This window comes from Protopterus annectens, chromosome 13.part0 (assembly GCF_019279795.1).
Source record: "Protopterus annectens isolate FY-2018-M chromosome 13.part0, PAN1.0, whole genome shotgun sequence".
Lineage (NCBI taxonomy): Eukaryota > Metazoa > Chordata > Ceratodontiformes > Protopteridae > Protopterus > Protopterus annectens.
Genome location: NC_056747.1, coordinates 345,629,957 through 345,648,085, shown reverse-complemented (window position 1 = coordinate 345,648,085; position 18,129 = coordinate 345,629,957). Strand labels below are relative to the sequence as shown.

The window sequence follows — 18,129 nt, the reverse complement described above, 5'->3', positions numbered from 1 at the left end:
CAAAGAATCTGGCTGAGATTTCCTGGCCTCCTTGCTCATCAGAAGTACCTTGGGGTGAAATTTACTCCACCTTGCTACCCTGGGCTGTTTAAGCCTGCAGTTCTCCAGACAGCCAGGGAAAACGACTGGCTTCCAAGAGTATTCAACACAAATGCCTTACAAATACTACAGCAGATATGGAAGTGGGAAGCATCCAAACGAAAACAGACACTGTTCGTGATGATCCCTACAGGGAATATGCCTCCCACACTGACATTTTCCCTTCTTGGATGACATGAAAACAAGACCAACAGAAACGAGAGAGAAAAAAAAAGACCCCAAAGGGGCACTTAAAGTACAGTTTTGTACCTACCATAAATGTAGATGTTTGAGTGTTGACACTGCTGCAGTCATTACACTTAGGTTATCCTGCTGTCAGGCGGACTCGCAGTCGGCCAGAGTACCAAAGTCTTGGTCCGGCGTTGGTTGTTGTCGCCTCCTCCCTGACGTCAGTGCGACAGGGGTATATAAGATGCAGCAGACGCCATTTTCTTCAGTCATTCTTGCCCCAGATGTCAGGTGCCCCCAAATAGGTAGGCAATTCAAATTGCTAGTAAACAATACAAAAGAAAAGCAAACAACCATTTTTAGGTTACACCCCATAGGTAAAAAGGGTAGATGTCCTAGGAAGGTACCAGAAAGTAAGAGGGGAAGGAGGGAGGGTAAGACGGACTGCAGCAGTGTCAACACTCGAACATCTACATTTATGGTAGGTACAACCCTAATATGTTCATCGTGTTACACTGCTGCAGTCATTACACTTGGGTGGAATCCCAAAGCTGAGGTAGTGAGGCTGGATCTATAAGGCATTAGGGGTGGCTATAAGGCCTTGCAGTACAGCAGTGGCAAAGCCAGCTCTGGATTTGGAGTATAAAGGCAAATGGTAATGTTTGGTGAAGGTATGCAAAGAACTCCATGTTGCTGCTTCCAAAATATCCCTGGTAGGTACTCCTCTGAGGTAGGCAGTTGAAGTGGCTGTTGCCCTGGTGGAGTGAGATCTAATGATGCTAGGTACAGGCTTCCCAAGGTGGGTATAGCAGAAACATATACAGTGTCCTACCCATTTTGAAATAGTCTGCTTTGAAATGGCTTTTCCCCTGTGCTCCTGCAGCGTATGCTACCAATAATTGCTCAGATTTTCTGAAAGCTTAACTGTCTGCGAAGGTCCAAAGAATGTAGCAATTTCTCCCCTTTGTTCTGTGGTTTTGGATAAAAAAGTTAGCGTGAATAGTTTGGTTCAGAGCCACACTTGATACCACCTTTGGCATAAACGTAGGGTTAGTTCTTAAAGACGCCCTGTCCTGGTGGAAGATGAGGAAAGGTTCCACTGCCATTAGTGCCTGTAATTCTGAAACTCTTCGTGCTGATGTAATTGCCAGTAGCAGAGCAGTTTTCCAAGAGATGTATTTTATTTCTGCTGTGTTAGCTGGCTCAAAAGGAGGTAGAATTAACTTTTCCAAAACAAAGTTGAGGTTCCAAGTTGGTGTAGGTGCTCTACGGGGCGGTCTTAGGTTTTTAGCCCCTCTGAGGTATTGTTTGAGCAAAGGATTAGAAAAAATTGGTGGATCCGTGTTGTAATGAGCAGAGATAGCCGAGGCGTGGATCTTGATGGATGAAAAAGACAGGCCCTTGTCCAGCATCTCAGTTAAGTACTGCAGTATCTGAGGAATGTTTGGGACAAGAGGGTCAAGGCTGTACGCTTGGTTCCAGGCACAGAATCTCTTCCATTTATCAGAGTATGCTTTCCTGGTGCTAGGCCTTCTGGCCTCCAAAATGACATCCATAACAGCTTTGGAGTGGCATTGCTTGCTTGACTAGGGAATTTTCCATGCAGCTAGGTTTAAGGTCTTTAGCTGGCTGTGAAGTATCTGATTGTTGTGCTGTCAGCAACTCTGGGATTTGAGGCAAAATCCAGGGTGGTTCTTGTGCTAAGTTCTTTATGATTGGGTACCAGTGCTGGCGTGGCCAGTCTGGTGCAATCAGTATCATTTTTGGCTCTTCCTGCCTGTCTTTTTTGAGCACCTTTGGGAGGAGAGGTAAAGGAGGGAAAGCGTATACTTGTAGTTTTTTACAGCTGAATGAGAGGGCATCCATTTTCCATGCTTGTAGATGGTAGCTCCTTGTGCAGAATTTCTGTAATTGGCAGTTCTTTGGGGAAGCAAACAGATCTATGTCCGGGCTCCCCCATTTTTGTGTTATCATTCTGAATATTTGTGGATTCAGTTTCCATTCGTGAGGGTCCGCAATGTTTCTGCTTAGGTCGTCTGCCAGTGTGTTTTCCTCTCCTGGCAGGAATTGTGCTTGCAGATGAACTTGGTAGTTTAAAGCTGTGTTCCACAAGGTCATGGCTCGTCTGCAGAGGGTGTAGGAATGTGTGCCCCCTTATGTACCACATTAACTGTGGTGTTGTCTGTCTTTAGTAGTAACTGTCCTGGATGCAGTAGGTCCTTGAAAGCTATAATATCATTTTGTACAGCTAGCATCTCTTTTTGATTGATGTGGAGATGTCTTTGCTCTGTGGGCCACTCGCCCTGGATACATTTTCCTGCCATGTGTGCTCCCCAGGCGTAATCCGATGCATCTGTTGTCAGTGTTTGCCTGGCTGTGGGTTGAGTGAAAGGCTGTCCCTTGTTGAGGTGACAAGCTTGTGCCCAACATCTAAACTCCTGTTGTAGGCAAGGAATTAGTGGTATAACTGTTTCCAAACTTTGACAGTGCTGAGACCATACGCTCTTTAGGTACCATTGTAATTTCCTCATATGCAGTCTGGCATATGGAATTAGTAGTATGCAAGATGCCATGTAGCCCAAGGCCTGCAGAATTTTTCTTGCAGGGAGTCGGGTCTTTGTTGCCATTAATTGAAAATATTGAGCCAGTTGTCCTTGCTTGTCTGGCGTGAGATAAGCCATCTGGGCCGTTGTGTTCAAGCTGGCACCCAGGAATATTATCTCTTGTGAGGGCACTAGTTTTGATTTCTTTTAGTTTACTGTGTACCTCAGGCAACTTAACTTTTTTACGTACGCCAGATGCTTTTGTAGAATGTCCTTGCTCTCTGCTTGAATCAGGCAGTCGTCCAGGTATGGATAAAATATGAATTCCTTTTTGCCTGCAAAATGCAATTACTGGTGCCAGGCACTTTGTGAAGACCCTGGGAGCAGTAGATAAGCCAAAGGGCAGTGCATAAAATTGATAGTGCGTTGAACCAGCTAGAAATCTTAGGTATCTTCTGCAGTTTTGCCTGATAGGGACATGCAGGTATGCCTCTGAGGTCCAATGTCACGAGCCAAGCTTTCTTGCCCAGCATGGGAAGCTGCTGCTGTAGTGTCAACATCTTCAATTTTGGTACATCCAGGTAAGTATTTAGTGCACAAAGGTCCAGAATGCGTCTCCAGGCTTTGTCCTTTCTGGGAACCAGTAAGAGTCTTGAGTAAAATCCTTGTTCCTTTGGTGGTACCTTTTGAATAGCTCTCATGTCCATGAGTGCTGTAATTTGTCTCTGAGCCTCTGCACATCGATTTGGTGGCAGATTTGGAATTCCTTTTAGCCTTGGCAGGGTGTGAAAATGGAACCTGTAACCTTGAGATACAATGTTGAGAACCCATTTGTCTTTGGTGATGCAATGCCAGTGTGATAGAAAGTGACAGTTTTCCTCCTAAGGGGGCTGCCAAGAGAGAACTGTTTGGCAGCTGTAGTGGAAAGTCATTGAGTCTGTTTTTTATAAGGTTGAGGCCTGTCTTCTCCTTCTTTCTGGCCTGGTGTGTCCCACTGTCGAGGCCTGTAAGGCCCTTGTGTCTGACCTCTACCTCTTGGACGTCAAAACGAGGAGGCTGAACCTGTAAGAAATCTTTCACCGTTTACACACATTTTGCCTTATCCTCCATCATCTTTAATACCTCCTCTGCCTTAACTCCAAACAGCACATCCCGCTGCAAAGGTGCATCCAATAATTTTACCTTAACATGATCTGGTAACGTATGTTCTTTTAACCAAGCATGCCTTCTAATGACAGAGCCTGTAACTGCTGCTCTACAGGAGGCCTCTAAGGAGTGAAACCCACATTGCAAAGTATGTTTTCCCACTTGTTCAGCAGCATGCAATAAATCCTGCATTTCTTTTAAGTTAAGAGGATCTGAATCTGGGTACATATTTTGTTTCAACTGAAACATCAAAAATTGCTGATATTTTATCATGTGAAAATGGCAATTCAAGGCTCTCACTGCTAAAGTTGCAGACGTATATACCTTCTTTCCCCATCTGTCTAAAGCTCTGGAATCTCTGTCAGAGGGAACTGGGGTTTTTGCTGATGAGGCCGTAATCCCTTTGGGTACCTGAGAAATAGTTTCAGGATCAGCAACAGGGCTTTTGTACAGAAATTTGTGACAGTCAGGGACTCTGTAATATCTATCAGGTTTAACTGGGGCTGGGGGTAAGGAGTCAGGGTTCAAACTGGATTCAGTGTACACATCATCCACAATGTCTAGAACTGGCAAGATAGCAAGGGGTCTGTGTTGAAGCAATAAAAGGAAGTCTCTGAACCTTTTCTTGGATTCTGAGTAATCCTGACCTTCCCAATGGAAAAGCTCCCCCATGGTATGTAAGGTCTCCCCAAATGAGTAATCCTCAGGTGGAGAGACTGACTGAATTGATTCCTCAGCATCAGAATCCTCATAAGGGGGGTAAAGAATATCCTAGGTCTGAGGAAGAGTCAGAGGAAATGGACACCTGGTCAGAAGATTCATAGTCTGCATCCTCTCTGGGCCTTTTATCAGGAGGGGGATGGGACCCCCTGATCAGGGTGATTAGGTCCTCGGCCATTTTTAGCATTTGTTTCTTAGGCATGAAAGCCTGTCCTGCAGTGAGTTGCGTCTGTTTCTTTGCTTTTAAGGGGGGCTCAGACTTAACACAGGGTTTAATGGTTAACTGGGTAAGTCTGAAAATACCCTCTGCAACTGTGGATTGCTCAGCTACTTCGATTCCCTCTGTAGGTTTAGGATCGGTAAGCTGAAGGCCTAGTGCGTCCGAAGGCCCAGCCAGCTCCACATGGAAGTCTGATGCAGTCTGTGGTTCTGTGGAAGCGGTAGTCAGGGGCTGCGTAGGCGCCTCACTGAAAACCGGAGAAAGTACAGTTTTGTACCTACCATAAATGTAGATGTTCGAGTGCTAATACAGCTGCAGTCATAACAGATGGGTTCTCCTGCCGTCAGGCGGGTCCTCGGTCGGCCGAATTCCAAAGTCTAGGTCCGGCGTCGGTCGTCGTCGCTTCTTCCCTGGCGTCAGTGCGGCAGGGGTATAAAGGAACCAGCCGACGCCATTTACTTCAGTTTTTCTTGCCCCAGATGTCAGGTGCCCCCAAAAGGAAGGCAAATACATAAATTTGTGTAATAAAGCAATGCAATATAATCAAAATACAGTAGTTGCAAGCAAATACACCATAAATGAATACCCCAATCAAGTTGTATGAGGAGGTGTTAGCCAATAGGCCTGTCCCAAGAGGGGAAGGAGGGAGGGAAACCTGGACTACAGCTGTATTAGCACTCGAACATCTACATTTATGGTAGGTACAAAACTGTACTATGTTCATCGTGCATACAGCTGCAGTCATAACAGATGGGTAGAATCCCAAAGCTAAGAAAGGGGTGGTAGGCACTAGGTGGAACTGGGAGGAGCCAGGATGCCCTGCATTACTGCAGTGGCAAAGCCTGCTCTAGTTTTGGAGTATAATGGCAGGTGGTAGTGCTTGGAGAAGGTATGCACAGAACTCCAAATGGCTGCTTCCAAAATATCTTTGGTAGGAACTCCTCTGAGGAAAGCTGCGGAGGTAGCTGTGGCCCTTGTGGAGTGAGATCTGATGCATGTAGGTACAGTTTTGCCATGAAAAGAATAGCAAAAGCGTATGCAGTGGGCTATCCATTTTGAGATTGTCTGTTTGGAAATTGGCTTTCCTTGAGCTCCTACAGCATAGGACACAAAGAGCTGTTCTGATTTTCTGAAAGGCTTTGTTCTGTCCAAATAATAAAGCAGTTGTCTGTGGATGTCCAAGGAATGTAGTAATCTCTCCCCTTTGTTTTGAGGATTAGGATAAAAGGTAGGTAAGTGTATGGCCTGATTCAAAGCTACCCTGGATACCACTTTAGGCATAAAGGACGGGTTGGTTCGTAAGGAAACTCTGTCCTGATGGATGATAAAAGGCTGCACAGCCATGAGAGCTTGCAGTTCTGAAACTCTACGAGCTGAGGTAATAGCCAGAAGGAAAGCTGTTTTCCAGGATAAATATTGCAAATCTGATGAGGCAGCTGGCTCAAAGGGAGGCAAGGTCAGTTTTTCCAGAATGAAATTGAGATCCCAAGCAGGTATTGGTTGTTTCCTTGGGGGTCTTAGATTCTTAGCCCCTCTGAGAAACTGTCTTAAGAGAGGGTGAGAGAATAAGGGTGGATCAGTGTTGTATTCTGCAGAAATGGCTGAGGCATGGATTTTGATAGAGGAGAATGAAAGTCCACTGCTTAAGCAGCTCAGCTAGACACTGTAGTATTTGAGGTAAATTCAGTTTTCCAGGATCCTGGCCCTTTTTCTCATTCCAGACACAAAACCGTTTCCATTTTGCGGAGTAAGCTTTTCTAGTCGACGGCCTTCTAGCCTCCAAAATGACATCCTGCACCTCCTTGGAGAGTAGGGTCTGTTGTGATGCTAAGGAATCTTCCATGCGGCTAGATTGAGTGTTTTTAGCTGGCTGTGAAGTGTTTTGAAGCTGTGCTGAGTCAGGAGAAGAGGCATTAGAGGCAGGGTCCATGGAGGTGAATGCGTCAGGCTCCTCAGGAGTGGGTACCAGTGTTGTCTTGGCCAGTCTGGAGCAATGAGAATCATCTTTGGTCTGTCTGCTCTGGTTTTCAATAGAACTTTGGGCAGCAGAGGATGAGGTGGGAAGGCATAAACTGTCATTGATGTCCAACTGAAAGAGAGCGTCCACTCTCCAGGCCTTTGGATGGAAAATCCTTGAGCAGAATTTTGTCAATTGGTGATTTTTGTGGGAGGCAAAGAGATCTATGTCTGGCCTTCCCCATGCTTGGATTATTTCTGTAAAAACTTTTGGATGCAACTTCCATTGGTGTGGGTCTGTCATACTTCTGCTTAGGTTGTCTGCCAGCATGTTTTCCTTGCCTGGCAAGTACTGTGCTTGTAGTTCGATTTGTAAGTCCATGGCCATGTTCCAAAGGGACATGGCCAGTCTGCATAGGGGGTATGAATGTGTTCCTCCCTGTTTATGTGCCACATAACTGTGGTGTTGTCCGTTCTTATCAATAGTTGACCTGGTTGCAGAAGGTCTTTGAAAGCTATAATAGCGTTTATTACTGCTAGCATTTCCTTTTGATTGATGTGAAGGTGCTTTTCTTTTTGGGACCATTTGCCCTGAATGCACTGATCTGCCATGTGCACCCCCCAGGCGTAGTCAGAGGCATCTGTTGTGATGACTTGATTTACTTGAGGCTTGCTGAATGGAAGACCTGTGTATGTTTGGCATGCTTGAGCCCACCACAGAAATTCCTTTTGTAGACATGGAATTAGTGGTATTATTGTTTCCAAACTGTGGCTGTGTTGAGACCATAGGTTTTTTCAGGTACCATTGAAGTTTCCTCATATGCAGCTTTGCACATGGGATTATTAAGATGCAAGATGCCATGAATCCCAGAGCCTGCAGGATTTTCCTTGCAGTCAGCCTGGTGCAATTTGCTAGTGTTCTGAAGTATTGAGTTAGTTGCCCCTGCTTCTCTGGCGTGAGGTAGGCCATATGGGTGTTTGTGTCCAAGTTGGCACCCAGGAAAATAATCTTTCGAGAGGGTATTAGCCTTGATTTCTTTTTGTTGACTGTGTATCCCAGACAGTTCAACAACATTATTACATAAGCCAGATGTTTCAGAAGAATGTGCTTGCTGTCTGCTTGGATCAGGCAGTCGTCCAAACAGGAGTATATTTGTATCCCTTTCAAGTCTGCAGTAGGCAATTACTGATGCCAGGCATTTCGTGAATACTCTGGGCGCAGTAGATAAGCCAAAGGGCAATGCAGAGAATTGATAATGGGTTGAACCTGCAAGAAATCTGAGGTATCTTCTGCAAATTTTGTCTGATTGGGACATGCAGGTATGCCTCCTTGAGGTCCAATGTTACCAGCCAAGACTCCTTGCCCAGCATGGGAAGAAGCTGCTGTAGAGTGAGCATCTTGAATTTTGGTACAAGTAGAAATGTGTTTAGGATGGATAGGTCCAAAATAGGTCTCCAATCTTTTCCCTTCCTTGGTACCAGGAATAGTCTGGAATAAAAACCTTGACCTTGTTCGTGCGTAGGTACCTTTTGAATAGCTTTCATGTCTATGAGATCTGTAATTTGCCTTTGTGCCTCTGCCCTTTGATTGTGTGGCAGGTTTGGCATACCTCTCATTTTTGGAAGGGTGTGAAAATGGAATCTGTAGCCTCTGTTTATAATGTCCAGGATCCATTTGTCTTTTGTGACAATATGCCAATTTTTTGAAAATAATGCCAGTTTTCCTCCTAAGGGTGCTGCCATTTGAGTCTTGCTTGGCATACAAAGGGGAAAGTCATTGGGCTTGCTTTCTGAATGACTGCGAGTTATCCTCACCACCTCTTTGTGTAGGAGCTTGCCACTGTCTGCCTCTAAACGATCCTTGGGATTGTCCTCTGCCCCTCGGGTGCCTGTATCTACCTCTTTGGAGTCTGTCCGTGGGGTGGAAAGGACCAATTTTTGGAAGGCCAATTTCTACTGAAACGTGGGGGTTGTACATGTAGAAAATCTTTCACAGTTTGCATTGATTTAGCCTTTTCCTCCATTTTCCTTAATACCTCCTCAGCATTAGCACCAAATAATGCATCCTTTTGTAGAGGGGCATCTAGTAATTTAGCTTTGACATGATCAGGCAAGGTTTGTTCCTTGAGCCAGGCATGTCTACGTATGACTGATCCTGTAACAGCAGCTCTACATGAGGCCTCTAGAGCATCAAAACCACATTGTAAGGTATGCTTACCCAGTTGTTCTGCACTATGCATCAAATCCTGCAACTCCAAGTCTGGTTGTTCAGGTTGTGACATTTTACTTTTCAACTGTGATAAAAACTGTTGGTATTTTGGCATATGGAACTGACAGTTTAAGGCCCTCATGGTTAAGGTAGCCGAGGTATATACCTTTTTTCCCCACCTTTCTAAGGATCTGGAATCTTTCTCGGAAGGTAATGGATTTTTAGCAGTGGAGGCCTTAATTCCCTTGGGGCCCTGTGAGATGGTTTCTGGGTCAGCAGCATGGCTTTTGTATAGAAATTGGTGTGAGTCAGGAACCCTGTAGTACCTGTCAGGCTTGACTGGGGCTGGAGGCAGAGAATCCAGGTTAAGGCAGGCCTCTGAGTAAACATCATCTAGGATGTCCAAGACAGGAGGTATAGCCAGAAGCCTGTGCTGAGGTAGCAAGAGAAATTCCCTAAGCCTTTTCTTGGAATCTGAATAATCTTGGCCTTCCCAGTGGAAGTGTTCCCTTAAGGTATGCAAAGTTTCCCCAAATGAATAACCCTCTGGGAGGGATACAGAAGGAATGGACTCCTCTGCATCAGAGTCTTCAAAAGGGGAGTAAGAATGTTCCTGATCATCAGAGTGCTCTGAAATAATGGAGCCCTGATCAGAGGAGGGGGAATTCTTCCTCCACTCTGGGCCTTTTGTCCAGTGGGGGTTGAGAACCCCTGATAAGAGTAATTAAATCCTCAGCCATTTTAAGCATCTGTTTTTTAGGCATGGGGCCTGGAGATGGGCCCTGTGTAGCTTGTCTCTTAGAATGCATGGCTGCTTTAGACTTAGTGAAAGCCTTAATGGAAAAAGAAGAGGAAGGTCTGAAGACACTGAGTGGAGATAGATCTGTCCACATTTTGAGGTTCAACGCCAGGAGTAGCTTCGGTATCTGTAGTCGGGGTGTGGGCCGAGGAGCCTGCGACCTCGGGCACAGGAGACACCGCCAATGAAGTGTCGTCGGTAGTCAGGGGCTGCGTAGGCGCCTCGCTGAGAACCGGACCACGTGTAGTCGGCTTTGGCGTGGTGTCGGTAGAGGCCGCGGACCTCTTGTGTCGGTCCTTATCTTTGCGTTTTTTAGACAAAACTGGAGTCGGAGTATCCGATGACATAATATAGTTAAATGTTTTTCCAAAATAATGCTGGGCGAACTCCGCCCGACGCTCAATGGTGCATTTGTTGAATGTAGCACAAAAGCGACAGACAAACGTCGTGGTCTGGGCCTAAACAAGGTATACAGAGGGAATGGAAATCCTTATGCGGTATTTGCTTCCCACATGAAATACAATTAACTTTGTCTGACATCGGTCTGAGGCAAGAAGAGTTTCCCCAACGGGGTACTTAGCTTTCAAGAAGACTTCGGTTTCCAAATTTTCATAATTTCAGGAGCTGGCCGACCGGCACTTGCAAACTGCTTCTGCTTCGGGCACCGCGTAGCAATTAAGACTGAAGAAAATGGCATTGGCTGGCTCCTTTATACCCCTGTCGCACTGACGTCAGGGAAGAAGCGACGACAACCGACGCCGGACCTAGACTTTGGAATTCGGCTGACCGAGGACCCGCCTGACGGCAGGAGAACCCATCTGTTATGACTGCAGCTGTATGCACGATGAACATCCAGCAACCGGCTTTGTCGTCAGTTTTGGGCCTCGGATGCCTGTCCTTGTCCTTTTTATGCACTGCGGTCATCGGAATTTCCGACGGCATAGTGTAATTGAATTTTCTACCAAAATAATGTTGGGCAAAATCAAACAGACGTTTAATAGTGCGCTTGTTAAACCTGGCACAAAACAGACAACCAGTGACGTCATGGTCAGGGCCTAGGCATGGAATACAATAGGATTGGAAATCCTTATGAGGTATTTGCTTCCCACAAGAAATACAGTTATTAACTTTTACTGACATCGGTCTGAGGCAAGAAAAAGTTTCCCCAACGGGATACTTAGCTTTTTTGGAAGACTTCGGTTCTGGATTCGGAAAGAAAATCTCAGGAGTCAGCCAACCGGCACTTGCGAACTGCTTCTGCTTCGGGCACCGTGCGGCAAGAAAGACTGAAGAAAATGGCGTTGGCTGCATCTTATATACCCCTGTCGCACTGAAGTCAGGGAGGAGGCAACAGCAACCGACGCCAGACCAAGACTTTGGAACTCTGGCCGACTGCGGGACCACCTGACAGCAAGATAACCCAAGAGTAATGACTGCAGCAGTGTAATACGATGAACATCTAACAGTTAGGTATTCAGCACAACAAACAGCATTCAAACCAACCAGCAACAATATGGTTCGGACTGACAGCACAAAAGGTCTGGGTAACTGTGTCCGTTTGTCACCTTTATGCCCTACATCCCATATGGGGAGCATACATGTGACATACGGCAAATACAAGAGCTAAAGGCTTCGGTATACTGGCTGGATGTTGGGCTATACTTGGCAGGAGATCCGCAAGGTGAAAAATACTGCAATAGTGATAGAGAACATCAGGAAGTTCATCACTGGTTTGGCACAAGTCTCTAAAGGAAGGCAGCCTGAAACTGGTTCATCTCCTAAGCCCCTGCTTACACTTATCAAGGTACCAGAACTTGTCGGATTTAGGATACAAGGCTTAAAAATGCCCTTGTGGTCATTAGGTTCATAAAGTGTGTACTAGGCTGCGTGTGTAAGCAGAAAAACAATGTTATGTTTTTTTTTTCTATTAATGTATGTGAGCCTATGTCTTATGTGATATTTTAATAAAGATGTTAACAAAAGTCCATATGAGAGAAGGTGGGAGTAAATTAGTATTGTAACAAACATACTAAAAAAATACACTTATGACTAAAACCAAAGAATGGTACCACTTTCCATGTATGTATGCATCACTGCTGCAATAGCACCAGTATTCCTGACTTGTGGAACGTTTACCGAAGTAGTGTCGGTTCCCTCGGGGAAGTGGAAGCTGAAAAAAGGCCTCACAGAATAGAAATGCCAAATCTTGCCTTGCTTTCTGATTAGAGACAGAGTTTAGAATAGTTGGAAAAGCTGAGAGAACTGAGTGTCTCCATAGCCGGCCTTAGGCATAGGCCAGCTAGGCAGCCGCCTTGGGCGCTGCTCTAACAAGGGCACTTTGCCACTACTTGTTTATTTTTTTTGTAGTAGAGAGATGCTTTTTTTTTTTAATGTGTTGAATGAATACAGGAAAAACTGAAGAGTAAGACAAACTGTCAGAAAAAGTAAGAAAAAAGTAACCTGGATGGTGTAAGTGGGACAGGTTGGGGGAATCGGTTGATGTGGGGGGGGCACTGTGGAGCCCTTTTGTCTACTGCACTGGTTGACCAAAGGCTGGTCCTGAGTGTCTTATAGTGGCCTTGCAAATAATAATGTTAGAGATGTTCAAAATCACGGTTTGCTTTGCTAGCAGCAACTCTGGTAAAATGTGTTTTAACAAGGCCCTGTCAGAGTCTGTCATCGCGGACAGCAAAAACAGTTTGCTTGGTGATTGGCTTGTCCTTCCTAATGGGGAGGGAGAAACAAATTAACACTAACACATTTGTTCTTGTCTATGTAATAGTTACCCAAGGACAGCTCATACAGGATCCTTTCACCTTTTTCTGGCTTAAACAAAAAAGAAGACATGCAGTTCATGTTTTGAGACTACTCTAGGCCTCAAAGTAGGGCTGACTCTTATATCCTAACCCTAAGGAAGACTGTTAACAGTTCCCTATACTGTAAATACTTAAAAATCAGAAATATTTCTGGCCAAAATAAGTTAGATGATAGAACTGGAAGAGATCTTCTGCTAACAGAAGACAGTGCTGTTGCATCAAAATTATCTGGGGTAAGATTTGCAAATACACAAAGTAAGGCATAATCAGGTAGTTTATAACAGGATTAAGCTATGATCTGCTCATCAGCTTCATCCTGCAGTACAGGGTTTAACTCTCAGTCTCAATTTCCCATGTGTGCAGCTTAAAGCAACCCACTTAAACAAGCAGTGTTCTCAGGCTGCCACTGAAAACAGGCTTGTGCTTATTAGGATGACTGCTAACAACTGACTACTTTAAAAACTCCCAAAAAGGTGCGACAGCCTTCTTTGTTGAAAGGAGATCCAGAACCCTAAGAATCCCTTTAAGGAAAAGTTTTCCAGCACGTAGCTTAGTAGGGCTGTATCAAGAGGAAGGCATGTTAAAATGGCACATTCATGTACTTTTACTGAGAGGTATTATGGGTAGCAAAATGATGCAGTGAATGACACTACTGCCTCACAGTAACAGGCTCATCAGTTTAGATCTAGGCTGTGGTGCTTTCTGTGTGAAGTGTACCCATCCTCACCACTGTGGTCATTCACGTTTTCTCAGAGTTCTTCGGCTTCCTTCAATATCCCAAAGACATGCTTTGTATGCTAAATGCGGACTCTAAATTGTCCATAGGTGTGTATGCAGCATGTTCGTGACATGGAAGAATGGTCTAAAAATCAATTTCCATTTTCGCCTTTCCTATTAAGCTCTGTGGATGGCTACTGCTCTTGACAGGGTTCCTACAGGAGTTGGTTAAGTCTCAGCAGTTCTGGATAGATAAATGCTTACATAATTTATCAGTTAACAAAAAGTCACCAAGAAAGTACAGTTTTGTACCTACCATAAATGTAGATGTTCGTGTGTTCACAATGCTGCAGTCATTACACTTGGGTTATCCTGCCGTGAGGTGGTCCTGCAGTCGGCCAGAGTTCCAAAGTCTTGGTCCGGCGTCAGTTGCTGTCGCTTCTTCCCTGACGTCAGTGCGCCAGGGGTATACAAGATGCATCAGACGCAATTTTCTTCAGTTTTTCTTGCCCCAGATGTCAGGTGTCCCCAAGTAGGTAGGCAATACATATTGCTAATAAAACATATATATAAAATAGAAACAATACCTTCAGTTACAAGCAAATACACCACAAAGGTTGTATAGGATAAAAAGGTATAGATAAGTCCAGCTAGGACAGAGAGGATGGAGGGAGGGTAACCTGGACTGCAGCAGTGTGAACACTAACATCTACATTTATGGTAGCTACAAAACTGTACTATGTTCATCGTGTTACACTGCTGCAGTCATTACACTTGGGTAGAAACCCAAAGCTAAGGTTGGGTGGCTGGTCTATAAAGAGTTAGGATTGGCTACGAGGTCCTGCAGAACTGCAGTGGCAAATCCTGCCCTGGATTTAGAGTAAAGAGGCAAGTGGTAATGCTTGGTAAAGGTGTGCACTGAACTCAAGTTGCAGCCTCCAAAATTTCCTTGGTTGGTACTCTTCTGAGAAAGGCTGTTGAAGTGGCTGTTGCCCTGGTGGAATGTGGCCTAATGTTATTAGGGACTGATTTTCCATGCTGTGTGTAGCAATAATGAATACAGTGTCCTATCCATTTGGAGATGGTCTGCTTTGAGATAGCCTTGCCGTGTGATCCTGCAGCATATGCTACAAACAGTTGATCAGTTTTCCTGAAAGCTTTTGTTTTGTCCAAGTAGAAGCGTAGCTGCCTGTGTATGTCCAAAGAGTGCAGAAGTTTCTCCCCTTTATTCTGGGGGTTTGGATAAAAAGTTGGCAAATGGATGGTTTGGCCAAGAGCCACACTAGATACCACCTTTGGCATAAAGGTAGGGTTTGTCAAAGAAACCATGTCCTGATGAAAAATTATAAAAGGTTCCACTGCCATTAATGCCTTTAGCTCTGAGAATCTTCGTGCTGAAGTTACTGCCAGGAGCAAAGCTGTTTTCCATGATAAAAATTTTAGATTGGCTGTATTGGCTGGCTCAAAGGGTGACAGGGTCAGTTTTTCCAAAACAAAATTGAGGTCCCAAGTCGGTGTTGGTGCTCTCCGGGGCAGTCTTATGTTTTTAGCCCCTCTGAGGTACTGCTTTAGTAAGGGATGAGAGAATAAAGGAGGATCCGTGTTGTAATGTGCTGAAATGGCAGAGGTGTGGATCTTAATTGATAAGAAGGCTAGGCCTTTGTCCAGCATAAATCTGAGGAATGTTTGGGACAAGATGGTCAAGGCTTTGAGCCTGGTTCCAGGCGCAGAATCTCTTCCATTTCTCTGAGTAAGATTTCCTGATGCTAGGCCTCCTGGCCTCCAAAATGACATCCATAACAGCTTTAGAGAGAGATTTTACCCATTTGACTAATGAATCTGCCATGCAGCCAGGTTTAGGGTTTTGAGCTGACCGTGCAGGATCTAATTTTGTTGAGCCAGAAGGTGTGAAATTTGAGGCAAAATCCATGGTGGGCCTTGAGCTAAGTTCTTTAAGATTGGGTACCAGTGCTGGCGTGGCCAGTCTGGAGCAATCAGGATCTGTGTTTTTTCTTGTCTGACTTTTAGGAGTACCTTTGAAAGGAGAGGCAGTGGTGGTAAGGCATAAACTTTTAGGCTTTTCCAGCTGAACGAGAAAGCATCCACTTTCCATGCTTGTGTGTGGTAAGTCCTTGTGCAGAATTTTTGTAGTTGGCAATTCAGTGGGGAGGCAAAAAGATCTATGTCTAGGCATCCCCATTTTTGCGTTACCATGCTGAAGATTTGTGGATTCAATTTCCATTCGTGTGGGTCCATGATATTTCTGCTTAGATCATCTGCCACAGTATTTTTCTTTCCTGGCAGGAATTGTGCTTGCAGATGAACTTAAGTTAGAGCTGTGTTCCACAAGGTCATGGCTTGCCTGCAATGGGGATAAGAATGAGTGCCCCCCCTTGCTTGTTTATGTACCACATTACTCTGGTGTTGTCTGTCTTTAATAATAATTAATTGTCCTGGATGCAGAAAGTCCTTGAAAGCTGTTAGGGCATTTTGAACAGCCAACATCTCTTTCTGATTGATGTGAAGATGCATTTGGTCTGTGGTCCACTTGGCCTGAATACATTTTCCTGCCATGTGTGCTCCCCAGGCGTAATCCAAAGAATCTGTTAGTGTCTGCCTGGCTGTGGGTAGAGTGAAAGGCTGACCTTTGTTGGTGTGACATGCCTGTGCCCATCGAAACTCTTGTTGTAGGCAGGGAATTATAGGTATTACTGCTTCTAAACTGAGAGTGTTGAATCCAAACACTTTTTAGGTACCATTGTAATTTCCTCATATACAGTCTTTGTATATGGAATTAGTGGTATGCAGGATGCCATGAATCCCAGGGCCTGCAGAATTTTTCTTGCAGGGAGATGGGACTTTTTTGCCAGTAACTGAAAATATTGAGTCAGTTTGTCCTTTTTTGTCTGGCATGAGATAAGCCATCTGGGCCGTTGTATTTAAGCTGGCACCCAAGAATATTATCTGTTGTGAGGGCACTAGTGTGGACTTCTTTTCATTTACTGTGTACCCTAGAGAAATTAGCAATCTTTTTACAAACGCCAGATGCTTTAGAAGAATGTCCTTTGTCTATGCTTGAATGAGGCAATCGTCCAGGTATGGATATATTTGAATTCCTTTTTGTATGCAAAATGCAATTACTGGTGCCAGGCACTTTGTAAAGACCCTGGGCGTAATAGATAAGCCTAAGGGCAGTGCAGAGAATTGGTGCATTGTACCAGCTTTGAATCTGAGGTATCTTCTGCAATTTTGTCTGATAGGGACATGCAGGTATGCCTCTGAGGTCCAGAGTAACAAGCCAAGCGTTCTTGCCCAGCATGGGAAGAAGCTGCTGTAGTGTCAACATTTTGAATTTCGTAACATCCAGCTAAGTATTTAGAGTTGAAAGGTTTAGTATGGGTCTCCAGGCTTTGTCCTTTTTGGGGACCAGGAAGATTCTCGAGTAAAATCCTTGTCCTTGTTCCTGCCGTGGTACTTTTTGAATAGCTCTCATGTCCATGAGGGCTGAAATTTGTTTTTGAGCCTCTGCCCATTGATTCTGTGGCAGGTTTGGCATTCCTTTTAGCCTTGGTAAAGTGTGAAAGTAGAACCTGTAACCTTGAGATAATATTCAGAACCCATTTGTCTTGGGTGATTGTTTACCAATTTTGAGAAAAAAGAGCTAGTTTTCCCCTAAGGGGGCTGCCAAAAGGGAAGTGCTTGGCGTACGAAGGGGGAAGTCATTGGGACTGTTTCCTGTATGGTTGAGACTTGTCCTCACCTCCTTTTGGGGTTGAGGTATCCCACTGTCATTGTCTGTTAGAGCCTTGGGGTTGAGAGCTGCCTCTTGGGCATCTGTATCTGCCTCTCTGTGGCCTGTCTGACACTGGAAAGGACCAATTCTTTGTAGGCCAATTTCTGCTAAATCGAGGTGGCTGTACCTGTAAGAAATCTTTCACTGTTTGCATAGATTTAGCTTTATCCTCCATTTTCTTTCACACCTCTTCTGCCTTAACACCAAACAAGGTATCATGCTGTAAAGGAGCATCCAGTAATTTTGCCTTAACATGATCTGGTAAACTCTGTTCTTTTAACCAAGCATGTCTTCGAATCACAGAACCTGTAACTGCGGCTCTACAAGAGGCCTCTAAAGAATCAAAACCACATTGCAGAGTATGTTTCCCACCTGTTCAACTGCATGCAATAAATCCTGCATTTCTTTATAAGTCAGGAGCTTCTGAGCTTTCAAACATTTTCTGTTTTAACTGAGTCATTAAATATTGTTGGTACTTAAGCATGTGAAACTGGCAATTTAAAGCCCTTACTGCTAAAGTTGCAGAAGTGTAAACTTTCTTCCCCAATCTATCCAATGCTCTGGAATCTCTGTCAAAGGGGACTGGATTTTTTTGCAATGGAAGCCTTAACCCTTTTGGGACCCTGGGAAATAGTTTCTGGATCAGCAGAAGGGTTTTTATAAAGAAACTTGTGAGAGTCGGGGACTCTAATACCTATCTGGCTTGGCTGGTGCAGGGGGCAAAGAATCTGGAGATGAGCTGGATTCAGAGAACACATCATCCACAATATCTAACACAGGTGGAATAGCCAGGGGCCTGTGCTGAGGCAATAAAAGGAATTCCCGAACCTCTTCTTGGATTCTGAATAATCCTGACTTTCCCAATGGAAATGCTCCCTCATGGTATGTAAAGTTTCCCCAAAAGAATAATCCTCAGGAGGAGAGGCTGAAGGGATAGATTCTT

The 18,129-nt window shown here is 44.7% G+C and overlaps 1 protein-coding gene across 1 annotated transcript in view; it reads right to left on the bottom strand.

The window, feature by feature from the left end:
- MED12 (mediator complex subunit 12) overlaps positions 1–18,129 on the bottom strand; it is a 4,088,267-nt gene that overhangs the window by 3,563,917 nt on the left and 506,221 nt on the right. The window lies entirely within an intron of this gene.